This window comes from Cryptomeria japonica, chromosome 5 (assembly GCF_030272615.1).
Source record: "Cryptomeria japonica chromosome 5, Sugi_1.0, whole genome shotgun sequence".
NCBI classification, from domain to species: domain Eukaryota; kingdom Viridiplantae; phylum Streptophyta; class Pinopsida; order Cupressales; family Cupressaceae; genus Cryptomeria; species Cryptomeria japonica.
The window spans coordinates 82527658-82534029 of record NC_081409.1 but is presented as its reverse complement, the minus strand read 5'-3'; the positions used below and the strand labels follow the sequence as shown (position 1 = coordinate 82534029).

Sequence of the window (6372 nt, the reverse complement as noted above, 5' to 3'; positions counted from 1 at the left end):
GGGTGAAGGGTAGGGCCAAGATGAGGGCAATGGATTAGGGTGTCTAGCTAGCAAAAAAATGATTTTGTTTGGTGCTTTCTCATTGAATTCCATAGGAAGGTAGTTAACTCCCTCCTTGGTGCAGAGGTATTCAGTTAAGATGCTGGATGTATTGTCAGAAGGTGGGGTCCCCATTCCTATAGTTAAGGGAGGAGGGTAAACCCCACTCTCCTTCTCTATCCTGAGCTGCTGGAGCTAATACCCAGCCACCCTTCAATGAATATTGATTGTTTGGCTCCTCCTCCTATAGAATGGTAGGGCACCCTCGATAGTAGAAATGTTATCTCCTCCCTGGGGATGTTACGTAGATAATCTGGTGTTGACCGGATAGCCATATTCTCTATGTAACATGGCCTTCCAAGCACCGAAACTAATCCTATGGAACCCTCAGAGATAGGAAGCTAGTTTCTTTAGCTCGATTCGGGTTGGGTCATATGACTGCCCCCCTTGGGAGGTAGATTATTGTGACCCATTCATTGGGGTGGGGCCAACCATAACTAGAATTGGACATTCTAGGTTTGGGTCAGTATCGAAAGTACCAAGCCTGCCTGTCTGCCTCAAGGTTGACTCCTGCTTGCTTGATCCTCTGGGTTCAACTCCTTCTACTGGGCGGTAGCTTCTGAGATCACTTGACCTTACAAACCATCCTTCCCCACCCAACTATAGCTTATTCTAGCCCCTGGCCCCCCTACTATTGAAAGGGCCAAGGCTAGCAAGCTTCAACATGAATTGATGCCATGTTGTGGGGGGGAATGGCTAGGGTGCTTGGTGATGGGCTCATTCACTTTTTTGATGCGCACGTGAGACACTATGTTATGTTTTTTCTGAAAAAATCAGGGTCTGTTTTTCATGCGCGAAGGATTTAGCCCCCTTAATCTTATCCAATTTTTAAAAAGTTTAGTAGTTTGGAAACTAGATTTAGAGTACTACAATATTTATTCTTTGATTATCTTCATATCTTGAGTGGATGACTTTCAAATTTTGCCTCCAAGTTCAGGTTCACCTGATTTCAGAAAACAAAGTGTCCACTTATACCCCCCTTTTTTACCACCATCTTTGTGCACTTACCCAGGCATCCCAATTAACTAAAGCGGGAAGATAAGGAATATCCTATTGCACCGAATCACAAGAAGGCAAAACTGTCACACTAGCTGCATCATCAAGTACAATAGGTGGTGTCATATCAATAGGAGGGGATGAAATGCAAGGCTCAAGAACAGGGTCACGTGTGAGAATCCCCAAGTTCAAGTACCCAAATTTTTCCTCAAAATTTGAATCATCAAGTGAAGAATCAACCTCATCAATAGGACCAAAATGTGAAAAGGAGTACAACCGAGATGCATGATCAACCACCCCAGTCACAACGATAGCTCTAGTCTCCAAGTCTCTAATGATAACTAAATCAGGTATGAACTCCACAGTTTTCCTAGTTTCCCCATATGTGATTTGATAAATGGAAATAAGATTGTTTGTCAAGTGGGGTACACACAACACATCATTGAAGCAGTTATCCCCAATGGCAATAGATCCTTTCCCAATCACATCCATGTATGTATGATTGCCCATCAAAATCTGCGGCATGTGGCAAGGCTCAAATGTAGACATTCTAGAAGGCAAACTGATTTTTTTCTTCTCAAGAAGATGCTTCAACTCATCAATATCCTTCTTTTAACAATGTTATTCATCATGTCCCGACTTCTTGCAATATGCACAAAAAAGATTGTCCTTAGATTTCCTCTTAGGTGAGGATGTATAATCACCTTGTTGTGGAGAGGAGGATTGTGCTCCATCTTGTTGTTGTTTAGTCTTAAGTTTCTTTTGGGTTTTGCCTTTCCCTTGATTGCTTTGATTCCCTTTATTAGCCACCAATGCTTGTGACTTTGAAGATTTGAGAATCCCCATCTTGGTCAACTTAGATTACTCAAGAGTCAACATCTTTGTGAATGCATCAAAGGAGGGAGAAGTGTATGAGGAACCTTGAGCTAACCTATGGATGTGAAAGCTAGAGACAAAGGCTGCATACTCTGATGGAAGCTTGTCCAACAAGTTATAAACCAATTGAGCATCCTTTTTGTCAATGCCACAATCCTTTAGCTTTGCCCTTAGCTCATTTTCTTTTGTGACATAATCTTGGATTGTATCAAAATCCTTGGGATCTAATGTTGTGAGTTCACTATCAAGCTTGTAGCCCTTAGTCTCGTCAACTTGGCCATACAATTTGTCATAAATATCCCAAGCCTCTTTGATTGTAGTACACTTATCAATGTGAAAAATGAGGTCATTTGAGACATACTTTCTTAATGTTCCAAGTGCCATAGCATTCTTAGTGAGCCATTCAATTTGAGCATTAGCATCAGCCTTAGGATCAGGTGGTGTTGTAATTGTTCCATTTACAAAATGAATGAGTCATTTTTCCAATAGTTTACTCCATGCCTTAATCTTCCATGAAGCATAATTATGAGGAGTTAAAAGTGGAAATTTAGGAGAACCTATAGCACCAAAATGGCAAAACACAAGATAGAAAGAGGCTCACACAAGAAACACCCCCCCCCCCCCCCAATGACGATTTGGCACTTTATACTTAGTGTGTGTAAAATGGGCCACTTGCAAAACAAGGCAAGGTGGAATTTTGATTTCAAATTTGCAACTGCCTCAAATAGGCTAAAAAAGACTCCCACAAATACTGCAAGTGATCTAAACTGAGATCCAAGCAAAATACAAGTACCAAATAGGCCAAAAATGACCAAATACTGAAAGTACAATTTTCACTCAAAATCACTGCAAACTAATGGCAGATTATGAAAGAAGACAAAAAATTATACACTTTTAAAAAAATGGCACCTGAAAAGGAGGTCATATGACCCCAAATGAAGCCTCTAAAGTTGCAAAATTGAGGATTAGACAGGTACAGTCATCAAAAACTCCAAATTGTGAAAAATTGGTCCATCAAAATCAGAAAATTCCTCCGCCACTGTGAAGAGTATGAAATTCAAGCCCATTTCAAAAAGAACTGCACCAAAAAGGGAGCCAAAATGAGCAAGTTACAACCTCCTGAAGTCGGACTGTGAAATCAAAAATCCAAATGGTGAGGGGGTCAAAAAAAATTAAAATGGGTTGATGCAATGCTAACATCAATATTCGACGAGCTTAAAATTGACACCCATCTAGCCGGCAAAAAAAATTCACCTCCCCCTACATGGTTGTCTGTACCGTATGAACTGTAGACATGACCAAAAAAGACTGGTTTCGTATAGGTGACATGGCAGTACAGTATGATGGCACTGCTGACGTGGCAGTCTGGAGGGCAAGCATGTTAGTTGAGGTGGCGATCCATGTTTTTAGTCCACGGGCCAGTGGCCACCTGCCACGTGGGGGACGTGGGTCCTGCAGTTTAAAAAATTATCAGATTCGACGGGGAGAAGGCCATCGGCGGAGGAAGCAAGGTACCAGAGGATGGGAGGATTCTAGCAGCACGGATGGAGGGAAGCAGCGACCATAATAACCGAAGTCCAAGCAGGAAGGACAATGATGACCGGTGATCGACACGACAACCGGTGATCCGGTCACCGAAAATAGACAGTCGATGAGGAGGCAGTAGCTTCATGGTCCGATAAGCAGGTATAGTACGATGTTGGTGAAGGAAAAGACAGCCAGCGGGTGTTGGAAATTGATTACGGCCCCTACAAAAAAAAAAATCTATGGTACGGTTTCGGGGTGGGGGGTAAACCCCCCCATAATATATAAAATATATATTTTTTTAATTTAAACTTTGCAATATGAAAAAAAATCTGTGAATTACCTTATATTAGAATTGCAAAAAAAGTTGCAGATAAAAAAAATATAATTTTTTTTTTTAATAATCAATACCGCTAGCGAAATCAGCTAAAAAATTCCCCCGAAATTGATTTTCTCCAAAATAGGCCGATTTTATACTCAAAATTTATGGAAACGGCCTCTTGGACTCAACTGTGATGTCCAAATCTCTATAGGATGCCCCCAAAAAATGCAGATCCCCAAATCCGAAAAATTGAAGCCTCCAAAATGACTAACCAATGAAGCCCTATAGGCTCTGATACCATGTGAGATTTTTCCAAGATCAAGAACTCAATGAAAAGTATAAAATGGAGAGACAAAATAAGGACAAGAATAAACTGTATTCTCATCAATAGATAGATCATCTAAGTTACATACAATGAATATGAGCCTACTTATATAGGCAAGGCTATATGGGCACACAAACATGACATGTGGCTCAATGAGAAACAAGGGTAGGTAGGAAATAGGTGTGGTAGGTACAAAAAACAATAAAATATTCCACATGAGGTGGATCATCCACCGAAGGTGGAATTATCATCCCATAATAAGTGGATGTGATAAAGTAATAACAAGATCACACCATAAAAGGTGGAAATCTCCTACAACACACTATCCCAATGTGGCACAAACATTCACATGTCTCATATGCAAACTACCATGATATGCATGTACCTAAGTAAACTTAAGTAAGGTGTAATAATATCCAACATGAATAAATAATTACACCAACACAGCTCCAAGAGGCAATCCATCCTCATGCATAGGCTTTGCAACATAAAAAGAAGTTAAAGGTTTATGCTCAGTAGACTTCAGTACAATAGTGCACCCAATAGTCAGTGCAAGCAAAGATTTCAAATAAAAGATAAACAATGGAAAATTCTATGGACCTGCCACTCCGATGGGTTGATGTAGTGCTTGAACATGGTAAGCTCCATCTGCCAAAACTGTAAGGCCATGTATCTTATCTACCCAAATTGCATTGTAGAAAATTAGTCCTAATGCCATCGAAACTTCAACCACTCATATTGCTTCCCATTGTCTAATTGTCCCATGTTTCTAGAGTTGCAATCGCATCATTGTGCTTCTTATAGACATCCATCTTTGGCCAAGGGCCTTCATCAAATACTTTCCAAATAGCTTTTACAGCCGCGTCCACATCTTCCACATCACCTTGAACAACATGAGTACAATTAAATACCCTATTCTAGAGTCAATTCTTGGAAATTCTTTTCTAGAGGCTGCATCAACAGACTAGCCATTGACTAGAAGTTGTGTATCCTTCAGTTCAATTGGTAGTTTTATAGGTTCTCCTAAAGCATTTGTAATAGTCCCGAACCTTCAAGAAAAAATTATTCCACGTGGATTTTATTTTGGATATAAGAATGGGTGTACATTCAATTGCCTCACTAGGCCTGCCACTTGTTTCTTTTACCCATATGGAGTCCATACGTTTTTATTAGATTCAAGCAACATCAAGTTGTATGTGTCATCATTGAGATTTGCATTATACCAGTTAGGGTGGGGTTCTATGGGGTTTAAGTTTTTATTTTTCAGGAAGAGGAGGATTCATAAAAGAAAAAAAATGGTACAAGATTATTTGAAATCTTTCCTTGAAAAAAAGGAACTCCTACTTTTTAGGCTCGCATAATTGAACGGGTAAAAATGGGGTGGGACTAGAAATTACCCCACCAACATAGAAATGTTATTTGCCACTTGTCAAACATATAAGTTTGGAATTTTGTTAAAAAAATTTGGAGCCACTTGTCAAACATCTAAGTTTAGATTTCCCTTAAAAAAAATTGGAAAGAAAATGAATTTTTTAAATTATTTTTATCACAAAAGACAATGATATTGTATTTGTGAGATCACCAACTTCCTTAAGTTTAATAGTTTAAACTTTTAAGCTGAAATGCACTAAATTTATGGAACCAAGAATTTTAAAATATTCCTCAAAATGTATGTAACTACAGTTGCATCTTTTAGGAAGCACCTTAAGATCACAACCTTATAATCTAGACAATCCTCATCAATATATAGACCCAAGAGGTATTCCATTAAACACTGTAAAATCGATTAAATAGAAATACAATTTGATGGAAAATCTTCAGGTGGTCTGCAGCAATTTTTTTGGATTTCTATTTGATTTCTTGATGGGATCCTTCATTGTAATAGATTCATATAGGACCCTGTCGTAATTATCATGTTCTTTTTTATCAAAGCAACCTTTTTCTACACATATCATCTTTGTTTCAAAATAATTAACATTGTCAAGTTGCCTTGCATTCCTTTTTTACAATCTTAATCAAATTTCTTCATAATCCCAAGTATGGTGCCATGAAACCTGGAGTCAAAGAATTTTCCTTGGTTTATTTTAAATTGTATGTTCTATCTAAACAACATCTCCAATGCTAATCTTTGATTATCTATAGTTTTCGTCATGAATAACTCCACCATTGATTTCAACACCTGAAACAAACTATCAATTTCTGGTTGTAATTACTCTTTCCATATAATGAA

The 6372-nt window shown here is 38.7% G+C and overlaps 1 pseudogene; it reads right to left on the bottom strand.

Annotated features, from left to right (window-relative positions):
* Positions 1-4575: 4575 nt before the first annotated feature.
* LOC131875719 (benzaldehyde dehydrogenase, mitochondrial-like) lies at positions 4576-5302 on the bottom strand (annotated as a pseudogene).
* Positions 5303-6372: the final 1070 nt, after the last annotated feature.